The sequence below is a fragment of the Heterocephalus glaber genome, unplaced genomic scaffold (genome assembly GCF_053883595.1).
Source record: "Heterocephalus glaber isolate CG9 unplaced genomic scaffold, H.glaber_assembly_v1.0 deba00001687, whole genome shotgun sequence".
In the NCBI taxonomy this organism is placed as follows: domain Eukaryota; kingdom Metazoa; phylum Chordata; class Mammalia; order Rodentia; family Bathyergidae; genus Heterocephalus; species Heterocephalus glaber.
In genome coordinates, this window is record NW_028258412.1 from 5,191,678 (window position 1) to 5,216,166 (window position 24,489).

The window sequence follows — 24,489 nt, forward strand, 5'->3', positions numbered from 1 at the left end:
AAGAGGTGCATTTAGCTTGTGGTTCTGGAGGCTTAAGGGCACAGCACAGGCACTGGGCAGGCCCTGGTGAGGACTTGATGGTAGATGGACCATCGTGGCAGGCCAGGCAAGGGCAGAGGGAGGATAAGATGAGACAGGAATTAAGAGAGAGCCAAGGAGGGGCCAGATTTACTCTTTTACTTATTTTTTTGGTTTTTGATTTTGGACAAGAAATGGGATTTGTTAGTGAGTGTGATGTAGAAGGGGACACCACAGTGAAAGCTCTCACCAGTTCAGGGCCCGCCACTCATCCAAGGAACCACATCTGAGGACATGTTTGATGCCACGGCCTCTGAGAAGGAGCTGCTTCTCGGTCATCATGTCTTCAAATTCATCTACATTAACCTCGGTAAATTCCTACTCTTTGCAGTATGGATCTTCTGATGGCCAAGGAACTTAAACTTGGCCCTGCACAGGGCCTCAATCACATGCTCCTTGTTTTGCAGCTTGGACAGGATGCTTTGTCCAAAGTGAACCCTAGACGTGGTGCCCCAGGGCTTCTGAAAGGCAGCCTGCATACCTCTGTGGAGTGTCTCAGCCCCAGCACAGGACATCCTGTTGACACAAATGACACAGAAAGGGTGGAGCCATACTCAAATACGAAAACCATCTTTGCTGTAACTTTTCACCATGTGTTTACTGGTACAAATATGGGCAGCCTGCAGGACTTCAGAGGAGAGCTGCTCATAGTCACTGGACACCCTGTGGTCACAGTGGGAATGCACCCACTTCGGCCTTCTTCCACCCCAGGTCAAAGATTTGGATCTTGGCATCAAGGGCACCTTGATCCATCAAGGGAGACTTTGGATATGAGAAAGAAAAGTCCAGGTCCTGATGGCTTCACTGCTGAATCCTACAAGACATTTAGAGAGGAACTACTGCCACTACTGTTCAAATTCTTCAATGAAATTGAAAGGGAAGCAATACTCCCAAATTCATTCCTGGAAGCAAGCATCACCTTGATACCCAAAGCAGAGAAAGACCCAACCAAAAAAGAGAACTATAGGCCAATCTCAGCAATGAACATAGATGCAAAAATCCATAATAAGTACTGGCAAATAGAATGCAGAAAATCATACACCCTGACCAAGTGGGATTTCATCCAAGGGATGCAGGGATGGTTCAACATATGCAAATCAATAAATGTAATACACTATATCAATAGAGCCAAGGACAAAAACCATATGATCATCTCAGTAGATGCAGAAAAAGCCCTTGACAAAATCCAGCATACATTTATGATAAAAATCCTACAAGAAATTGGAATAGACGGTCTCTATCTCAACCTGATAAAAGCCATCTATGAAAAACCAACAGCCAATATCATACTAAATGGTCAAAAACTGAAATCCTTCACACTAAAATCAGGAACAAGGCAAGGATGTCCATTATCACCACTCCTGTTCAATATAGTTTTGGAAACAGCCACAGCAATTAGACAAGAGAAAGAAATAAAAGGAATAAAGTAGGAAATGAAGTCAAATTGTCATTATTTGCAGATGACATGATACTGTATATAAAAGACCCCAAGAACGCCACCAAAAGTCTTCTAGACTTAATAACCAAATTCAGTAAAGTAGCTGGATACAAAGTCAACACACAAAAATCAATAGCTTTCCTCTACACAAACAACAGACTCACTGAGAGAGAAATAAGGCAAACAATTCCTTTCACAATAGCATCCAAAAAACTGAAATTCCTAGGATTCAACCTAACAGAAGAAATCAAAGACCTTTTTTCTGAAAACTATAGCACTCTGAAAAGCGAGATTGAAAATGATATCAGAAAATGGAAAGACATCCTCTGCTCCTGGGTAGGAAGAACCAAAATAGTGAAAATGGCCATACTTCCAAAACTGCTATATAGATTCAATGCAATCCCAATTGAAATTCCTGCAGCATACTTCACAGACCTTGAGAGAATAATCCAAAAATTCATTTGGAACAAGAAGCGACCTAGAATAGCAAAAGCAATTCTAGGCAACAGAGACATGGTGTCCGGAGCAATGCTACATAATTTTAGGGTAAAATCATTTGGTTAGCCTAGTTCTCCTGTCTACAGCCCAGCTATGGAATTCTGAGACATAACTCCATTTTGGCCTCCAGTCACAACTGAGACCTCAATGATCCGGTGATGCTGTGATTCTTCAGGACAAGAAACATCCTGGGAGCTGAAAAAATCCTGGGAGGAACAAACATCTACTTAGTTCCTCATTCTTCTTGGACTGTTACCATCTTGTTTACCTGGATGTACTGAACTCTCTGCAAGTCATTTGTTACATTTGTTTCTCCCGATGTACTGAATAAAAGGTGCAGTAAACTGGGGGCTTTTGTCTTTGCTGCCCAGAGCAGGACTGATCAGGCCTAAAGCACAGCTTCTTCTCAGTCTCATTTTTCTACCTTTCCTGTAATTCGCCTTGTGCTGCCATGACTCGCAGGAGACCAGGACTCACTGCAGAGGTTCTGGTAACGTCCCCTTCCCCTGTTCCCTACAACATGGCAGGGAGTAGCACAACCCCCAACTTGAAACTATACTACAAAGCTACTGTGTTAAAAAAAACAGCATGGTACTTGCAAAGAAACAGACCTGAGGACCAGTGGAACAGATTAGAAGATGCAGGAACAACTCCAGACACACTCAGCCACCTCATCTTTGACAAAGGACCCAAACACCCTCGCTGGACGAAAGATAGCCTCTTTAATAAATGGTGCTGGAAAAATTGGGTTTCAACTTGCCAAAGATTAAAACTAGACCTATATCTCTCACCATGCACTAAACTAAAATCAAAATGGATTAAAGATCTAAATATTAAAAGAGAAACACTGAACCGGCTGGAGCAGAGGTTAGGTAGAACTCTTGAAGACATTGGTGTAGGAAAAGATTTTATGAACAAAACCTCAGTTGCCTGTGAACTAGCACAAATAATCAATGAGTGGGATCTTTTCTTATTAAAAAGCTTCTGCATAGCAAGAGAAAACACCAGCAGTGTGAAGAGACAACCCACAATGTGGGAAAAAATTTTCACCTGCTATTCCTCAGACAAAGGACTACTATCTCGAATCTATAAAGAACTTAAAAGATCAGACCTCCCAAATTTAAAGACCCAATCCAAAAATGGGCATCTGAAATGAGCAGACATTTATCAGACAAAGAAGTAGAAATAGCAAATAAACATATGAAAAAATGTTCAACATCACTGGCCGAGAGATGCAAATGAAAACAATGCTGTGATTCCACCTCACCCCAGAAAGAATGGCTGCTATCATGAAATCAACCAATAACAAATGTTGGCGGGGCTGTGGGGAAAGAGGAACACTGCTCCACTGCTGGTGGGAGTGTAGACTGGTGCAACCACTGTGGAAATCAGTATGGAGATACCTCAAAGAACTAGGGCTGGAAGTCTCATTTGACCCAGCTATTCCCCTGGTAGGTATCTTCCCCAAAGAATTAAAAGAATCATACAGTGATATATATACAACCGTGTTCATAGCAGCACAATTTGTAATAGCTAAAACTTGGAAGCAGCTCAATTGCCCATCAACTGGAGACTGGATAAAGAAAGTGTGGCTTTTAAAAAATAAAATGGAGTACTATTCAGCCATACAAATGGGAAATTAGAGACATTTATAGGAAAATGGATGCACATTGAGACAATACTCTTAAGTGAAATAAATAGGACACACGTGTAAATACCGAATAATTCCTCTAATGTGAGAAACTGAAAGTGTAAGTAAGGACTAAAAGGTATAATAGATAATGTGAAATAGGATGAAAAGGGGAAAAGGGAAAGGGGAAGTGGGAGGGGTAGGGGAAAGAAAAGAAGGGAATGGAATTAATATGAGAAAATGAAAAAAAGAAACAAAGTCTTTGTAAATAGGGAGGGGTGGAGGGGTTGAAGGAGGGCAGGGGGTTGGGGAAAAAAATAACCAAGGGAGATTATGTAAAGGTGCAAATTTCCAATAATGAACTGTATTGTATTATATATGTAAAATGTACCAATAAAATTAATTTTTAAAAAGAGGAGAGAGAAGAGTAAGAAAAGGAAGTGGAAGAGGAGGAGGAAGAGGAGGAGGAGAAGAAGAAAAAAGTGAGGAGGAAGGGAACGACTCTGTTCTATGCTGGGAGGATGTTACCAGTCTTCACCTGATGCAATCACTAATTTTTAGCATCCTTATTTTTTTCTTATTAACCCATGACAATTAAAATTAGTGCTATCTGATTTTGGTAAGGTCACAGACAGAAACAGATGCTTGGACACCGGTGGTCATTGAGTCCTTTCTCCCAAATCTCTGCCTCTCTGACTTCTGGAGAGGCACTGGCCAATGCAGTGTGAGGTGGCCCAGAGCATTTCATTGCTAGTGTGAGACCTCTATTTTCTTCCTTCATGGAAACCAGCAATATTTAAAGTGAGAACTACCTTGGTGTCATGCTGGGTCTTGGAGGGAGGTGACATGAAACAGTGTCAGCCAACATGTAATGGATATGTGGCATGAGATAGCACCAGTGTATCATGTGTATACTTCTGTTGTTAGAAAATCCTGAGGTGCAGAAGTTGTTTGTTACTGAGGCATAATCTAGCCCAGTGATGGTGAACCTTTCAGAGCTTTCAATGATACGGACAGTCCATTGTGGCATGCATGACATAGGTGCACCACCACTGATCTAGCCTGTCCTGTCTGATATAAGCACTGAATTTAAGGGAAGATACTTATTATGCTTGTATCTAGATGTCTCCCCAAAGCATCATAAGTGGGGATATTCAAGGGTGGCTGGATTAGGGTATGTGAATGTGGATTAAGGATGTGATACTGGGGTTAAGGGTGTGGATAATGGAAGCCCCACCCTAGGTGTGGGTGGCACCAGTCAGTAGGTTTGTAGCTTGGGTGGAGTATAAAGAGACAGAGAAAAGGCTGACTTGCTGCTTCACTGTCTTCTGCCTGCTTTGTCATGGACTATTTCTCCTCTGTGATGCCCCTCTGCCATGCCACACTGCCTTGGAGCCAGCCAACTATGGACTGAAACCTCTACAAACTGTGAGCTGAAATAAACCTTTCCTCCTCTAACTTATGGGTGTGGGGCATTTTGTCTCGGTAACGAGAAAAGTAACTAAGATAGTATTGTAATATAAAGAACTCACCAGGATGATCTAGAACATCTTCATATTAAGTTATTTGAATTACTAAAAATGAGAATTATATCATAAGTATGATGTTATGGTGATTTTGTGTTAGAAAATATCCTTATTCTTAGGAAATGTAATTTGAAGTATTTAGGAATAAAAAAGTTCTTACATCTGCAACTTATTTTCAACAAAGGTGAAACCGAAAGAACAAAAAGTTAATAATTTGCAATGCTAAAGAGAAGCTGTACATGGTGTTCTTTTCACTTTTCTGTAGGTTTGAAATGAAAGAACAGAAACAAAAATTAGCACTGAGAACTCAGGGGATCCCAAGAATGTTAACAGTTTTGGGTTTGAGAAGCAGCTGTGGGGGACTTCTTAGTCTGTTTTCTATTGCTAATAACATAAATCACAGTTTGGGTCATTTATTTTTTTTTTTCTGTACCTGGGATTGAACTCAGGACCTTGTGCTTGCGAGGCAGGTGCCAGAACCACTGAGCTAAATCCCCGGCCCCTGGGTCATTTATTTTTTAAAAAATGGTTTATTTGGGCTCACAGTTCTGGTCCAAGGTCAAGGACCTGCATCCGGTGATGAACTTCTTGCTGGTAGAGTCGCAAGGTGGCACAGGGCATCACATGGCAAGAGATAGGGAGACTATGTACATATTTCTTCTCTCTCTCTCCCTCCCTCCCTCCCTCCCTCCCTCCTACCTGTATTCAATATAGGGGGCTTTAACTACCATGATGACCTTTTTCTAAAACCCTCACCATAGTTGGATTTAGTGCCCTCTTAATACCTCACAATAGGGATTAAACTCCAACATGGGTTGTGGAGAGGACAAATCATATTCAAACCACAGCAAAGGCAATGCTTCTCTCAGGAGAGAAGCAACAGGATCAGATTTTTGCTCCAAACATCAATCTGGAAGCAGAAGGAACACCCTGGGGCAGTCTGTGGCAGTGATCTGAGTGCAAATAATATAGGGATTGGAGGTGGCAACAGATATGAGACAAATTTGGAAGTAGAGTAGATATGGCTTGAGCTGAGGGTCAAATGCTTTCCTCCAACATCTACCCTTGTGCTGTCCAATATGGTGGCCACGAGTTGCATGTGGAAATTTAAATTTGTTTAGTAATAATTACATAAAATTAAAAATTCAGGGCTGGATGGGATGGTTCAGTAGTAGAACATTTGCTTAGCATGTGCAAGACCAGATTCCATCCCCAGTACCAGAAAAAAAATTACAGTAGTAAACTAAAAATTCAGTTTCTCAGCCACAGTAACCACATTTCAAGTCCTGCATAGTCATCCTGGCATATTAGTCTGTTTTACGTTGCCTCTTTCTTTATAAAGTACCTAACCTTGGGTATTTTGTTAGAGAAATACAAAATGGAATAAGAGAGCAGTAGTTAGCAAACCTAAATGTAAATATACTTCAAGATCCAGCAATTCTACTCCTGGGGATATGTCTTACAGGGTGAGGATTGGATCTAGCAAAGAACATGCTCAAGAATGTCCTTTGCCATTTTATTTATCATACCCCAAACTGGAAACAACCCAAATGTCTATCAACATACTATAAGATTACATTATTATGAAGTTCAGCCAAAATTAATCCATGCTGATGGAAGTCAGAATAGTGGTTACCCTTAAGTGGGTTCTGACTGGCAGGGGCCAGAAGGGAGCCTGCTAGGGTACTTAAAACATTCTATAGCTTGATCTGGGTGGATGTTACCTGATTGTGATGGATATAAAAACTTCCTGGAGCCACACAACAATCACTTTATCAGAGAGCCCTTTCCCCACCACTCTTTTGGAAGTAGCACATCACCTCCCACTCTCCTGACTCCTGACCTGCCTTCTTCATAGTAATTATGACTGCCTAACTGTGTGAGCTAGCTCAAGCTGTCATAACAAAACCATACACTAGGTGACTTAAACAACAGACATTAACAGTGGTGCCTGGGTTTATGAACTTGATTTTTTTTGTGAATGTGGTCATCCAGTTTGGTTTGCAGCAAGAATCATGGAGAGAATTAAGTTCATGAACTGAGGTATTTTTTTCGTAGCTCTAGATGCTAGAACCCCAAGCTCAAGTTTCTGGCTGATTTTGTGTCTGAGAGGGCTCTTTTCTTGGCTTGCAGAAGGCTGCCTTCTTGTGTGCTCACAAGGCCACTTCTTTGTACAATTAAGTGTGTGTGGGGAGATCTATTTTTTCTTGTGGTGCTAGAGATTGAACCCAGGGTCTCACACATACTGAACACTTGGTCTACCACTGAGTTATACTCCATTTCCATGGTTTCTCTTCTCCTAAAGAGATTAGCCCTATCTGATGAGAACCCATCCTCATTTTACCTTGATGACTTCCTTATAGGCCCTATCTCTAAATGTAGTCACACTGGGTTAGGGCTTCAATGTGTAAATTGTGGTGGTGGGGGATACAAACATCCACTCTATAACAACAATATGCCATGTGTTTGGTTGTTAACATATTTGCCACCACCCCCCATTAGAATCTACTCGAGTGCAAGGACTCCATTTTGGTCACTGTGGCAACTCAAGCATCAATAAGGGTACCTGGCATAGAAGAGGAGCTCCATAAATATTTGTTTAATGATAAAGACCATCATCATTGTCATTCTCATTTTAAAATTTAAATTAATTTTTAACTGACATGTAAAGACTTAAAAATTGTAATGAGGGACCGGGGATTTAGCTTAGTGGTTTCGCTGCCTGCTGTGCAAGTGCAAGGACCCGAGTTCGATCCCCGGTACCAAAAAGATAAAACAAAACAAAAAAATTATAATGAGGTGTGGTGACACATACCTGTCATCTCATTGCTCAGGAGGCTGAGGCAGGAGGATCACAAGTTCAAGGCTAGCCTGGACAACTTAGTAAGACCCTGTTCTCCAAATAAATTAATGAATAAGTAAATAAAAATTATATGTATTTTGGGGCATTATGTGATGTTTGGATATATATGAACACTGTATAATGTTTTGTTTGTTGTTAATTTTGCCATGCTGATGATCAAACCCAAGGCCTCATACATATTAGGCAAGTGCTCTACCACTGAGCTCTGTCCCTATTTTTGTAATGTTTTCATCAAGTTAAACATATCTTTCTCCTCAAACATATCATTTTTTAATGATGAAAACATTCTAAATCCTTTCTTCTAGCTTCAATATCATTTTATAATTATAAGGGTACTTGGCATATCACCCAAAGTTTTTGCCTTTAAATAATTGACACTCTAAAGGGGGAGAAATTTTTAAATGTGCATTTTTCTGTGTGCTGTAGAGCATGTACTATGTTGAGCTATTTATTACTTCTTTTAAGAAAATTATTTCTTAGTTTGTCTCTGTGGTGTGCCTTTTTTTTTTTGGTAGCGGGGATCGAACTCAGGTCCTTGTGCTTGCAAACAGGTGCCGGAACCACTGAGCTAAATCCCCAGTCCTGTGGTGTCTTGAATATGGAATTGTCAAAGTTTAGGTCTTGGTTATTGTCTCAAGTTCACTACTAATTTGTCTATTCCCTGGTAATTCCCTTTCCCCCATAGACCTTGCCTTTCTCAACTGTGAGATAAAGGGTGACAAGTAAATTAAAATCTTTCAGGCCAATTCTTTGCAGCTGGAAAATGGTACTACTGGTTTAATGCGTTGTTCTTATTTCTAGCACTAGAGGGCAATATAATCAGCATTTTGAAACACATCTGGGAATTACAGTTCCTGCTAATAGGTAAAGTGATTAATGCAGCAAGGTTTTTATTCTCTCCTTTGGTTCCTCGAACTCTTCTGAAGCCTCAAGTTCACAATTTGAACCTTCTACCAGCCTAGAGACACAAACGTCCATCAAAGAGAACACGGCTGGGTCCCCTACAAGATCTTGGATCCCTCGCTTTTGTATCATGTATATGGTTGGGGAAAAGGCATTGTCCATCAATGCCAAATGAACGCTCAGAAGGAGAAAATCCAAGGTGAAGACAGATTCTGTTCAGAAGAGAAAGCCAGTGTAGTAATACTATCTAGCTACAATGTCCCTCTGAGATCAGCCTGTGGTTGGAAGTTACAAAAAGGCTGTGCATAGCTGGAGAGTCCAGCCTGTCCAGGGATGAGTTATGTGACCTGGGGCAAGTCACTGCCCTCTCAGCCTGTGAAATGAGGAGGGATCTATACACAGCCAGATGTCTTCCTCTTCCTCCGGTACTATGACAGGTGTGTCCAGCACAGATGCAGCCTCAAAACCCTAAACACTATAGCCAGTGAGAATTGGCCCACAAGGGGAAACCTTTCTGTCATCTCTTCTGATCTCAGATGATTTCTGACATTAGCTATCAGTGAAATGGAGCTTTTATTGTAGAGACCCCTCTGGGGTTGACCAACTTCAGCTGTTTATGGGTGATTAGGCATCAATATTCTAATGACTTTGCATATTGGGTAGAGACAGGGCAGTTTTCTGTTTTGTGTGACTACAGTGCTGACCAAACACAGAAGAACATGATGCTTGGCCCACTGGTTTAGTAGGAGGGCTTAGTTTTCATGGAGAGATTGATGGTAATGTTCCAAAGTAATTAAAAATGCTTGGCTTTGCCCTTGATTTTTTTTTTTTTTTTTTTTTGGTACCAGGGATCAAACTCAGGACCTTGCACTTGCCAGGCATGCGCAGTGCTACTGAGCTACATCCCTGGCCCTTGCCCTTGACTTTTAAAATTTCACTTGGAATTTTCAGATCCAGGTATAGAACATGATGACATTTAGGCACAAAATTAAATTCTTCTAAATAAATGTGGGATTAACTCAGAATTTGTTATCGGATGTTACCTCCATCATATGATTCAGACACCATTCATTTAAAAATGAATGCCAGTGGACATATCCTGGCTAATAGTATTATTGAACTAGAAGTTAGAAGACCTGGGTTCTAGTCCTGGCCTTAACCATGGTCACTTTTTTTTTTTTTTGGCACCAGGGATTGAACTTGGGACCTTGTGCTTGCTAGGCAGGCAGCAGAACCACTGAGCTAAATCCCCAGCCCTCTTGGCCTAACCTTTATAAGCCAAGTGACTAAACCTCTCAGGGACTCAGCCTCCCACCACCATCTGTAAAATAAATGTAATTATACCTGGCTTACCAATCTCGGTTATGAGGGTCAAGTGAGATCACACATCTGAAAGTAGATCACATGGAGCAATACATCATACAACTCCAAGGAAATGTGCCTTAGGTTTTTATAGGGACCATCTAGGGACATATTTACCATCTTGAGTTCAGTGAAGTGACTCAAGATTTCTGAACTCATGTGTTGTTGGCAGAAACCTAAATTGGGCAACTTTCTAGAGCTCTGTTTGGGCACTATGAATCAAAAGCCTTAAATGACCATGTTACATGTCCACTAAACTGGTTAAGATATAAAAGGCAGATGATATCAAATGTTATTGGAGATATGGAACAAACTTTTGTACTCTATTTACAGGCACCATGATTGGTACAACCACTTTGGAAAATTGTGTGGCAGTATTTCTTGAAGTTGACAATGTTATACCACATAACCAACAATTCTACTCCTAGGTATTTACTCAATGGAAATGTCTATATATGTTCACCAAAAGACATGGACTAGAGGTTCATTGCACTCTGCTTTGTATTGGCAAAAACTGAAAACTTCCCTGGGACTGCTGGCGACAAAACGGATAAATACATTGGGGTATGTTCACACTATGGGATTCTATCTAGCAATGGGATGAAGGAATTAAAATTAACTTGTTAAAATAGGATGAATCTCATAAATATAATGTTGAATTATAAGTGCAAAATCAAAAGCCTATATGCTACATAATTCCATTTATATAAAGTTCAAAAACAGGCAAAACATCTGTGGTGATAGAATGCAGAATACTTATTCCTTGAAGGGAAAGGCAGGGACTGGGAGGAAATATAAAGAGAGTTCTTTAGGAGCTCAGAATGGTGGTACATGCCTGAATTCCTAGCACTCTTTGGTACTGGGGATCAAACTTAGTACCTCAAGCTTGCCAGGCAGGCGCTGTGCCACTGAGCTAAATCCCTGGCCCAATCCTAGCATTCTTGGAGGCTGAGGCAGGAGAATTGAAAATTTGAGCCCAGGATTGAAAATTTGATTTAGTGAGATACTGCCTTAAAATTAAAAAAAATATATTTAAAGGCTCAGAATGTAGCTTAGTGAGAAGTTCCTGGGTTTAATCCCCAGTTTAAAACAAAACGAAACAAAGATAAGAAGTTTCTGGGTCAAAAGCATACAGATTCTTTTTTTTTTTTTTTGACAGTTAAACCAATAACCAATAATTTCGTATTCGCAACAATCAGGATTTATTACCACACAGCATCAACCTCTCAGCCTCTATCTAATTGACCATACTGATCAGTGATGTTCAAGCCCATTTCAGAAAATGGCAGAAATTCCAAGGCAAGGTGGTCTCTTGAAGTGGCATGGGGGGTTGTCTTCCTATGTTGCCCAGAGTGGTCTGAAACTCCTGGGCTCAAGCAGTCCTCCTGCATCAGACTCCAGATGTGAGACACTGCATCCCACCATAAATCTTGAGTGTACAGCTTGATGACTTTTTACACCTGTGTAAACCAGTTCTTAGATGAAGAAATTGAATATGTTCCTGCCTTCTATGAACCTTTTTTTGTGGTACTGAGGATTGAACTCAGGGCCCTTGCACTGAGCTACAGCCCCAACCCTTTTTTTTTTTTTTTTTGGTATCAGGCATCAAATTCAGGACCTTGTGCTTATGAGGCAGGCAAGGTACCACTGAGCTAAATCCCCAGCCCAGTAAGTTGCTAAATTGGCCAGGCTGGGCTAGAACTTTTGATCTTCCTGCCTCAGCCCTCCAAGGTATTGAAATTACAGGCATATGCCACCACACCCAGTTTATTTATAGGTGTATGAAGAGGGTTCCTAGGGCCCAGATATGCTGGCACATGCCTGTGGTCCAGCACTCTGGCTGAGGCAGGAGGATCACAAGTTCAAGCACAGCTTTGGCAACTTAATGGTTTAACTAGACTTTGTCTCAATATAAAAACATTTCAAAAAAGGGCTGAAGTTATAGCTCAGTACAAAGGGCCTGGGGTTCAACCCCCAGTACCCCCCCCCACCACCACTGGGGGTTTTTTTGGTACTGGGGATTGAACTCAGGACCTTGTGCCTTTGAGGCAGGTGGTGGAATACCAGTGGTTTGTTGGGGGTTTTTTGGTACTGGGATCAAACTCAGGTTCTTGTGTTTGTGAGGCAGGCGTTGGAACCACTGAGCTAAATCTCCGACCACACCAGTGTTTTTTTATAAATAAAGTATCTATGAAACAATTATTGAGGATAACTAGTTTAGATTCAACTATGAGCCACTTTGTAATAGTGATTTGTTTTTGTTTTTGTTTTGGTACCTCAGATTGAACTCAGGACCTTGCGTTTGGGAGGCAGGCAGTGGCACCACTGAGCTAATTCCCTGGCCCTGTAATAGTGTTTTATAAAAAATATAGTTATTTAGTTTTCTTCTTATTATGTGATACATCTTTTTCCATCCTTTTACTTTTTGTGATGATTTTGTTCACTGCGATAAAATATACATAACAGAAAATTCACCACTTTGATCATTTTTATGTTTACAAGTCAGTGACATTAAGTACATTCTCAATGTTGTGCAATCATCATCTCTACTCCTTTCCAAAAATTTTTTACTGTCCCAAATGGCAACCCTGTATTCAATAAATAATAATTCCATTTCCTCTTCCCCAGTCCCTGGTAATCGCTATTCCAGTTTCCATGTCTGTGAATATGCTTATTCTAGGTAGTACATACAAGTAGAATGATATAATATTTGCCCTTTTGGGTCTGACTTATTTCACTTCACATGATATCTTCAAGTTCATTCCTGTTGTAGCATGCATGATAATTTTTATCTTTTTAAGACTGGATAATATCTCATTGTTTGTGTACCTCTTATTGTTTATGCATTCATCTGTTGATAGACATTACATTAATCTGTTCATGGATTGCATTCATCTTTTGACTATTTTGAATAATGCTGATTAAATATTGCTATATAAGTCCCTGTTTTCACTTCTTTTGAAATATACCTAGAAGTGAAATGGCTGGATCGTATGGTAATTTATATTTAACTTTGTTTTTAAGATATGGTCTCACTATGTAGCCTAGGCTGGCCTCAAACTCACAGCGATCCTCCTGCCTAATCCTCTTAAGTGTTGGAATTACAGACATGTGCCACCACACCTGGCTTGTATTTAGCTTTTTTTTTTTTTTTTGGTACCAGGGATCCAACTCGGGTCCTTGTGCTTTCGAGGCAGGGGTCCTTGTGCTTTCGAGGCAGGCGGCAGAACCACTGAGCTAAATCCTCGGCCCTGTATTTAACTTTTTAAGGAACTACTTATTTTGTTTTTTGATCGTGGAGGTATGAAATGATGTCTCATTGTGATTTTGATTTGGATTTCACTAATGGCTAATGCTACAGTGAATTGTTTCAATTGTTTTTTTCTTTTTTTTCTTTTTTTCAGTTTTTAAACTTTTTTTTTTTTTTTAAAGTCAGGGTCTCTCTATGTAGTTCAGGCTGGCCTTGAACTCATTATGTAGCCCAGGCTGGCCTTGAACTTGCAGCAACCCTCCTTTAGGCATGCACCACCACACCTGGCTTGAACAAGATTTTTGTGGGTATGCAAATGTAGGAGTGTGATTGAAAAGCTATTAGAGCTATGCATCATCAGCTTTATCAGATATAGGTTGAGAATCCCTTATCTGAAATCCTTGGGGACCAGAAGTGTTTCAGATTTCAGATTCATTTCAGATTTTGGAATATTTGCTTATATACAATGAGATATTTAGGGGGTGAGACCCAAGTTTAAACATGAAACCATTTATATTTTATATGCATAGCCTGAAGATAATTTTATACAATATTTTAGTACACTTGTGTTATGATGAGGTCACATGTGGAATCACATTTACAGGTTTTTTTTGTTTTGTATTGTTTTGTTTTGTTTTTTTGGTACTGGGGATCTAACTCGGGACCTTGTGCTTGCAAGGCAAATGGCAGAACCACTGAGCTAAATCCCCTGCCTCATGTTTACAGTTTTAATTTTGGAGCATTTTGGATTTTGAATCTTAAGATTAGGATGGTCAACCTGTACCATAAAATTGTTTTTCATACCCACTGTTCCAATTTATGTACTCCCAGCAGTATGAGAATTCCCATGGCTCACACCATCACCAACACTTGGAACTGTCAAACTTTTTTATTTGTGCCCATCTTATGGCTGCAAAATGGATCTTATTGTGATTGTAATTTGCTCTTCTCTACTTAAGAGTTTCTTTGTGAATTTATTGTCATTCCGGTTTCCCAGTTATATTTTGTCCAGTTATGTTTTCTATTGGGTTGCTTATGTTTATCCCATTTATTTATAGATTTTGTTTATATATTCCTAATACTGGCCTTTTATTGATTACATGTTGCAAAAATCTTTCCATCTGTGGTTCAGATGGTTTTGTTTATTTAATAGAAGATTTTAAATTTAATGTGTCTCAAAAAATTAATTTGTCTCTCTTTTCCTTCATGGTATAACTTATTTAAGAAATCTTTAGAGCTGGGTGTGGTACAAACCCAGCACTCTGAGAAGCTGAGGCAGGGAGTTCTCAAGTTTGAGCCCAGCCTGGGCAACTTAGTGATTTAGTGAGACCCATCTCAGAAATTTAAACGGCCCTGAATTTAATCCCCTCTACTGAAGAAAAAAGAAAAAATCTTCAGGGGTGGGGCTATAGATCAATGGTAGGACATGTGTTTAGCATGTGCAAGGCCCTGGGTTCAATCTCCAGAACTAAAAAAAAACAAAACAAAACTTTAACACCACCAAAGTTGAAACAATATTTGCTGGTATTTCCTTCCTAGTTTTGAAGTATTGCCTTTCAAGTTGAGGACTTTAATCTTCTTGGAATTGATTTTTGTGTATTCTGTGATGCAGGAGTCCCTCTTTTTTCTGTTTGGATAACAAGTTGTTCCTTCCCTAGGTGACCAGTAATCAGTGACAGCTGATTGTCAGTCTCCTGCTTAAAACCCATTTATGTTCTTTAGTCCATGAGGGGAAGCCCATCTCCTTGCCTTGGCCTAGTCAGTATTGCTGGGACTTGTTCCTGCCCCTGGCCCCGCCCCTGCCCCCACCACTTCTCTCCTTCTCCAGCCACCCCAAGCTGCCTTTCCTTCTAAAGGGCTGGGGTCTCTTGTACCTCTAATCTTCACTGGTTTTGTTTTCTGCATCTGGCATGCCATTATCCTTCTGGTCTCAATGAATAATAGTTATAGTTAGTTAAATGATGGACCTCCAAAAGATATGCTTACCCAGAATCTGTAATGTGATCTCATTTCAAAAAAAGGTCTTTGAATATGTGATTCAGTTAAGGATCTCAAAATGAGATCATCCTAGATTACCGGGGTAGGCCCTAAATCCAATGTCAAGTATACTCACAAGACTTGGAAGAGGAAAGACACACAGAAAGAAAAAGAAAACCACGCGAAGATAGAGGCAGAGATTGGAGTGACACAAGCTAAAAAACTGTGGCAGCCACTAGAAGCTGGGAGAGTCAAAGAAGTATCCTCCCCTAGAGTCTTTGGAGGGCATCTGGCCCTGGTGACCCCATGATTTAGATCCTCCAGTCTTCAGACTGTGAGATAGTAAAATTCTATTATTTTATGTCACCAGGTTTGTAGACAGGGGGCCTAGACTGGAGGGCTGGAGAGGACAAGGCAGGTGGCGAGCAGGTGTGTCTACTCTTACTGATGAGTGTGTCTACTCTCCTCTTACTGATGAGTGTGTCTACTCTCCCAGGTTAGACAGTGGCCAGGAACTGGATGTAACTGACAGGGCCAAATTGGAAGGATCTTTGGCTCCAAATGTCCTCAAAGGAAGGAGCAAATCCACTTTAAGACACCTATGGATGCCTCATCCATTGAGGAAGAGGGAGAAGGGAGCCCAGATAGGACCAAAGAGCAGGAGCCAGGAAGGGAGCTAATGTTTCAGGAGCTAATGTTTTAGGAGCTGGGGTCTGGGGAGGCTATGGCAGTGCAGTCTGACTAGGTAGAAAGAAGAGAGGACATGATGGAGATAAGGACAGCTGGGACCTGGGAGGCACATGGCCTTCCAGTGGCCCAAGAGAAGCAGACTGATCTCAAAGAGAAGGGCTAATCAAAGCCTGGCTATAAGCAAGGTCAAGGGGCAACGGTGCAGCAGTAGATGCCAGCAGGCTAAAGGACAATTCTGGGACAGGGCAGTGGGAGGGCTCCTGTGTCTTTGAATTTCTTTGATCTCTGGGCCGCTTTGGCTGGGATAGAGCCTTGGGCACCAAAGGGGTCATGTCTGTTTAAACAAAATCAAACACTGGATGTAAATCATTAACTTGTGGAAGAAACAAACAGAAGAATAGGCCATATCTCCAGCACCGGGACTGGAGAGCCACAGGGATGTTAAGAACTCCTGCTTATCAAAAGTGGCTGCCAATCACCAATTCCTCTAGGCCAGCGCAAGCCTTTGCTGCCCACTTTCTGTAAGCAAGACCTGATGCCAGGTGCTTGGGAACAGATGCATGAAGACAATCAGAAATCTACCCTCAGCTCGAACAGGAGAAACCATGTGCCAGGTACCAGGCCCATCATGGCCTGTTCATCATCTCATGTAGACTGTGTGAGGTGGAGCAAGGATTGCCTGCACTTCGTAGGCAAGGAAACCCAAGCTCAGAGTGGGAGAGCAACTTGTCCTGGTCATCCAGCTGGTCAGTGGTGGAGGAAAAATGTAGGAGTTGGCTTTAGCACTAAGACAAAGAAATTGCTAGGGTTCAAAAATGTGGTTAGGAGTGTATAGGGCAGTAAGCATAACTGGGCTTCCTAAAAGATAGGGGCACGACCAACAGCCATCATAAGGCAACGTAGCTACTGTCTCTTTGTGGAATCATATAGTCTCCCGACTACTTCTCACTGAGTGTTTGTTTTGTTTTCCCTTTTACTTGGGAGTTAAGAGCAAAAGTTCTAGCTGGATGCAAACCTGTAATCCCAGCTACTCAGGAAGCTCAAGCAGAAGGATTGCCTCAGCCCGGACAAGTTAGCAAGATCTTCTTTCAAATAAAAGATTAAAAAGGTAAGAGTGTAGTTCAGTGGTAAAGCATCCCAGAGTTCATTCTCCAGAAACTACCACTCAATTAAAAAAATAAAATAAAAACCAAGGGTTCTGGGTCCAGCCACAGCCTCATCATTTATTACCTCTGTGATCTCACACAAACTCCCTTCTCTGCCTGTGAAATGGGGATACTGCACTCTCCAGGCAGGGATCAAAGGAGAAAACATGTGCAAAGCCCTTGGCACTGTGTCTGACACATAATAAATGCTCAATAGACATGAGTTGTTGTTCTCATCTTACATGACCGGAAACAGCCTCTCCAGCCTTCCCAGCTTCTGTGCTACCCATCAACTTACTAGCAAGCAACCTGGCTCTGGCTTCAACAGCCAGAGAACCAACTGTAGCAAGGGTCTGGGGGTGGGGGATGTTTCATTCAACCACACTCTTGTCTGTGTGTGTAGACTAGTTGAAAGAAAAGCAGAGATGAGAAAGAGCAAACTAGTCAAAACATTTCTATTACAGAATTTTCAATTGCAAGGCTTTATGATCAGAAAACTGGTTTGCTGACCTTTCCAGGTCCCTCGAACATGAACCCCTGGGGTGTTGGGGAGAGTGATCTAGGGAGAGAATAGCAGGATAAAGAGATGAGAAAGGGTCTTGTGTGTTTGGAGGAGTATGGGGTGCTGCTGACCTGTAGGGTGTGGAAAGTGCAGAAAAGGCAGGACAGATGGTTTGGGCCCAACTAAGAAAAAGCATTGAGTGTTAGGATTTTATTTTGGCATAGACTCAAGAGTTGGTCAATCATATAGCAAATATTCATTGTGTACCAAGTGTATCTGTGGCATTTTGCCAGGGATTACCTACCTCAGTGAAAGCCATAGTCTTTGTCCTCAAGGAATGAAATGGTCTAGTAGGAGGAAACAGACACACAAGTGGACATATGCTCCACAACACAATCCAAGCTGTAAGAGGGATCCACTCAATGTGCAAGAGGACAGGACAGGCTGGGCATGGTGGTGCACACCTGTAATCCCAGCACAGGGAGGCTGAGGCCAGCCTGGGCTATAGAGCATTAAAGGCCAACTTGAGTGACTTAGTGAGACCTGTCAAAAGGGGGGGGGGACAGAGAAGGAGGGAGGGAGGGAAAGAGGGAGAGAGACAGAGAGAGAGAGAGAGAGAGAGAGGGGAAGGAAGGAAGACAGGAGGTACCTGCCCTCCTGGGTCTGAGGAAGCAGGGAATAAGTGAGAGGAGGCAACTACCGAATCTGTTTTTGCTTTTGTGGGTTTTGCCTGCCTAGCATTCATTCCCCTTTTCTAAAGGGAAACACTTGGCCAGTCTCAGTGGATGCAGGTTGAAGTGGCTGACCCATGTCCCCAGCGTCAGTCCTTTGCTCTGGAGAAAGGCAGATGAGCCAGGTCTAGCACGGTCTATCACTCTGGCCATAGTGACTGGTTTAGCAAGGTGTACATTGACAAGGTTTGGTCAAGAATCAAGCTGTGGTTTGGATGGGTGTTAAGAGACCCCACCACCCATCCTAGTGTTTGCAGTGTGGGTGATAAGAGACAGGAAAGAGGTCGGTACAGTGTAGAATCTGAGAAAAATGACATAAAGGAAAGCAGAGCCACAAGCCTGAGAAAACTGGTTCTGGATAATATCCTTTGAGCCCCTGGACTCAGCTGTGTCTGGAACCAAAATAGTCCCTAAACGTTGCACTTTTATGAGAAGCATTAAATTCCTTTCTGCCTTAATTACTTTTCTTGTTGCTGGGACAAAATACCTGACACCCATACATTAAAGAAGGAAGGGTTGCCGGGGATTTAGCTTAGTGGTGCTGTCATCTGCCTCGAAAGAGCAAGGTCCTGAGTTTGATCCCCAGTACAAAAAAAAGAAAGAAGGAAGGGTTTATTTTAGCTCACAGTTCCTAGAAGTTTCAGTCCATAGTTGGCTGGTTTCAAGGCAAAGCAGCATGGCAGAGAGGCATGGGAGAGGAGAAACAGTTCATGGTGTGGCAGGCAGGAGCCCACATCAATGAGCTTCCCTTTCCCTTTTTTTTTTTGGTACCGGGGATCAAACTCAGGACCTTGCACTTGCGAGGCAGGAGCTGGAACCACTGAGCTAAATCCCCGGCCCTCCCTTTCCCTTTTTATTCCATCCAGTCTCCAAGCCTATTGATTAGTGCCACCCACACCCAGGGTGGAGCTTCTGTCTCCAGTAAATCTATTCAGCCACACCAAGAACTATGTTAAACAAATTAGTGTACTAATCCAGTATCATACACTCATAATCTAGCCACCTCCCAAAAGCCCCACCTGTGAGCATATGAGGTTTTGAGGGGACATCTATACATAAGCTGTAATGCCTTCTTTGCTTAAGACAATCTAAGTTTGGGTTCTGCCACTGTGAGTGAAAAAATTTCAATGTTATATCTCTCTACCATCCCAGACTTTCCATTTTTTTCTGTTTCAAAAAAATTCTTGTAAGAATTTATAAGAAGAAACTGTACTATTCCAGGGGAGATATATACATATACTTTATACATATACACACACACATCCATAAATATTTTTGTTTTATAAAAAGAAAATATCAATATAATTCCCTTATCTCACGGCCCTACCTTCCCCTATTGGAGTTACCCATCATCATGAATCCCTTGCTTTCCTTTTATGTAATTTTTTGTGTGTCTATATGTAATTCTAATTTTTAAAAAATTTTAGTTGCTTTTAACTTTATAAAAGAATATCATAAGGGCCAGGGATTTAGCTCAGTGGTTTTGCCTCCAGCTGTGCAGGCACAAGGACCCGAGTTTGATCCCCGGTACCAAAAAAAAAAAAGAATATCGTAAGTGTAATCTTTTGGGGGTCTTTTTCCCACTTAGTAGTATATTGTTAATACTTGTCCATATTCTTATGAGTCCTTGAAGTTCACATGTATATGAGCTGAAGACTGAATTCAGAGCCTTCACACTGAACTACATGCCCAGCCCTTTTTAAAATTTTTTATTTTGTGGCAGGGTCTCACTAAGTTACTATGTTGCAAGAGGCTGGGCTCAAACTTGTGATCCTCCTGTATCATCAATTCTTCAACACCTTTCAAACCTCATTCTTATTACTGTTTCTCTTTCTTGATTTTTCTCTTCTATTTCTTTCTTTTTTTTTTTTTTTGTACCGGGGATTGAACTCAGGACCTTGCAACTTGCATGGCAGGTGGCAGAACCACTGAGCTAAATCCCTGGCCCTTTCTCTTCTATCTTAGATGAAAGCAGGGCAGATGCCCAGAGCAAAGAAAAAGCACCAGTGGAAGTAAGGCCAATCACATAGCCATTCCTGGGGAGGAATTGTCATTAGCTCCCTGGATCTGGGTTCTATGGCTTCCAAAAGCCTCAAGACTCTAGCTAACCAGGCCAAAGAAGGCAGCAGTGCTCCAAACATTCAAATAAAGAAATTTTGTGGGGTAGTCCTCTTCTACATCACATGTGTGCTCAGTGTTTAGTTGTTGCAAAGAAGCAACTGAGTAGAAATGAGACAGTGTGAGAAGCTGACCACCACCGTGGTTTATGCTTTTATTGACTCATTAACTTGTGAGTTCTGGGTCTTGGATTTTTCATCTGTTAAACTAACAACAATAGCAATAATATTATATAAACTCTAAGGTGTTTTTCAGTGATAAAATGTGAGGGCTAAGTTCTATATCACATTTGGAGATTATAGTTGTCATCATCTACATAGTTATTTCTTCTAATTGCCCTCAAATTGAAGTTATAAGGAACCCTAGTCTAAAGTATTTATTCATTCACTTAATATATTGAGTACTTCTTTACTTTAGATCTTTTGGTTCCCGTTTTTCTCCCCTCCCTCCAGTACTTACGGGGATTGAACCCAGGGCCTTTGGACTGAGCTACAGTCCCAGTCCATTTTTATTTTTTATTTTGTGATATGGTCTCACTAAGTTGCTCAATTGCCCAGATAGGCTTAAACTGTGATCCTCTTACCTGAGTTTCCTGAGTATTCGAGCTTATAGGAGTATACCACCATGCCTGGCTTTCTCATTCCTTTTTGATTCAAATATTTTTTTCCTTGTGTGTATGATGATACAGAGATTTTGAATTGAAACTATGTTTGGCTCAATTATTTTTAGCAAATTTGGGTTTCTTGGCTGACCTCAACCTGAGCTTTTTTTGGTGTGTGTGTAGTCCCTATTGTTGCTATGGCTGCCGTATTTATCAGAAGCCTTTTGTTACAAGGATGGATCTAGGTGGTGCTCTTCTTCTTTGTCTCATCTTAGGCTGGCTTTTTTTTTTTTGGTACCGGGATTGAACTCGGGACCTTGCGCTTTCGAGACAGGCAGCAGAACCATGAGCTAAATCTCTGGCCCTCATCTTAGGTTGTTTTTGATGATGTACTTTCCCACAGCAGCATTTTCTATATGATTGAGGAAAATAGCCACACACAGCTTAAATTTACATAATCTTTATCGTTTGAGATCCCAGACCAGAAGACAAATTTTCTTTTACCAGGTTGCAATAGATCAAATTTCACTAAGGGAGTGGAGTACTCTGATTGGTCATTCTGGGTCACATGCCTACCTATGTTAGGATGCTGAACTTTGTGATTGACAGGTCCATAGAGATACCATGGGTCTGGAAAGGGTGGTTACCCATAGGAATGAGTGCTGAATCAATAATCCCTGTTCATTACAACCTCCCTGCAAGCTGATGTTGTTTTCCTGTGAGTGGAGCACACATTACTATATTATCGCCCAAGTCTCTTTTCTTTCCTATTAACTCACTTCTATGCTAAGCCATTCTGTTCAATACAGTTGGACAAAAGCAAGTAATTGACCTTTATTTCTCCTAGTGTTTTTTCCCAATCTTTTTTCTTTATCTTCAAATAGAAGTATAATCAGTGTAAAAGCAACATGACTTGTCTATCTTTCAAAGATCTAATGACCTCTCATCCATCATCAGTCTTTCTTGGCCAAGTAGGGATGCGATTACATTTCCACTTCAGTTAAATACTGCATCGTAAAGACATGTGCCTCTTGTGGTGAAGGGTGCTGCCCACAGGTACAACTGTCTCCTATATGTAGTGTGGTATTTATACTTCTCAGATCTTTAAGCTTCTTCTTCCTTTACCTTAATAGCCAAGAAGCAACAGCTTTACTGCTAGGTACAATCAGTATTTACACTGTCAGATTTCTCTTCTGTATCTCTTGAGCCAAACTTGGCCTATAGGTGAGTTTTATTTAGCCCGTACAGTAACACAAATCTTGAAAACCTATTGTAAAACATTTAAAAACCAGAGAAGCTGGGCATGGTGGTACATGCCTGTAATCCCAGCACTTGGGAGGCTCAGACAGGAGAATAGAGAGTTTGAGGCTAGCCTGGACTACATAGTAAGACCCTGTTTTAAAAAAATCAAACCAAAACTAAAACAAAACAAACACTAGTAGATGCTGTAGACTTATCTGGACTTTAACTTTTTTAAATAAGAAGATCTATGAGTCTTGGGCCCACATTCCCTAGAGCAACAGCATACTACTATGGCCCTCTAGACTGGCCAAGCATTCCCAGGCCACCACTCCCAAGGGTACTCCCACTTGAAGCCCCATTCCCATTTACCATCTCATTTACTGGTTACTTTTGCTTGCACCTGGCCCAGTTATTTCAGTCACATTCCCTGCCTGGCCCCTGAAGCATTGTTTGAGTTTGACTCCTGGTTGGGTGGCCATTGCAAATCAGGGACAGGTTGAAGCAAGGTTTAAACCACTGATGAGTCGGGGCCTAGATTGGCCTTCTGCCTTAAGGCTCAGTGCAGACATAGATTGATGGTGCACTTCAAAGGCAGAAGAGAGACTTCTAAGGATTTTCAAAGAACTGCCACTACTTGTCTGTATAACAACTATTGTACCTTTCAAGAGAATTATATGATGTTTAAATACAATAAATGAGTTTCCAGAAATAGATATACTGTGGAAGAATGCTAGCATGTCTTCAATTTGAATCACCTGAAAGAAACAAGATGAGACTGAAAGTCTTAAATTATTTTATAAAATAGTAAATGTGTACTTAAGAGTTTATTGGAATCTTTTATTGACTTGTCTTATATAGTAACAAATGTTTGCAGAAGGAAGAAAGGAAAAAAAGGAAGGAAAATACTTGCATACAGGGACTAGCCAATCCATTTGAATCTAATCTTTTTTTCTTTTTGGTACTGGGGATCAAACTCAGGACTTTGCGCTTGCGAGGCAGGCGGCGGCACCACTGAGCTAAATCCTCCGCCCTTAATTTAATTTCTTAAATTAAACCCAGGGCCTTTGCACTGAGCTATATTCCCAGCCTTTTTTTTTTTTTTCACACAGGGCCTCACTAAATTGCTAAATTATCCAGGTGTCCAGGTTGCGCTTGAACGTGTGATCCTCTTGGCTCAGTCTCCCAGAGAGCTGGGATTACTGGCATGTGCCACCTCACCTGGCTTAATTTTAATTTTTTAAATAATTACAAAATAGTACAGGAGGTCCTGTGTGTTCTTTACCCTTCTTCCCCCGATAATCCCATCTTTTATAACTATAGGCCAATTCCTTTTCGTCTCCTAGTGACACATTTTCTAGTTGCATAATTTTATTGCTTTTTGATAAAGTTTATGGAATGCATATGTTTGTATATAGAAAATGAATGCTATCATCTTTTGGTTTAGTAGATGAATCTTTTATTTTATTACTTTCGAGTGGGCAATATATGTACATGTAGCAATATTCAGTAAGTTCAAAATATACAGGGAAAAGCAGGTCTTCTTCTCTTCCCTCCTTCTCAGTTACCTATGTGCCTCTCTAGAGACAATCTTTTTTATTTTTTAGGTACTGGGGAGTGAATCCAGGGCCTTCCCCGCTGAGCTACATCCTCAGCCTTTTAAATTTTGAGACAGAGCTTTGTCAAGTCATTAAATTGCCCAGGCTGTGCTCAAACATTTGATCCTTCTGCCTCAGCCTCCCAGAGTGCTGGAATTACAGGCATGTACCACAATACCAGCCATAGACAATCTGTTTCTTAAGTCTCCATTCACTTAATGTATGCAAACCTTCATGTATCTAGTTTCCCCTTGCCCACATCCCCCCTTCCATTGTAGCATACTATTGGACACTTTTTTTTGCTTAGTAGAACATATTGTGCAAGTTCACAGTTTATTTT

The 24,489-nt window shown here is 41.1% G+C and overlaps 1 protein-coding gene and 1 pseudogene across 1 annotated transcript in view; one reads left to right on the plus strand and one right to left on the minus strand.

Moving 5' to 3' along the window:
* Window positions 1-264: 264 nt before the first annotated feature.
* LOC147821947 (large ribosomal subunit protein uL16-like) lies at window positions 265-831 on the minus strand (annotated as a pseudogene).
* Window positions 832-10,729: 9,898 nt separating this feature from the next.
* Znrf3 (zinc and ring finger 3) overlaps window positions 10,730-24,489 on the plus strand; it is a 172,560-nt gene continuing 158,800 nt past the window's right edge. The window contains exon 1 of the mRNA XM_087197988.1: window positions 10,730-10,862. The gene's annotated coding sequence lies outside the window, so the exon portion shown is untranslated. The remainder of the gene's footprint in view (window positions 10,863-24,489) is intronic.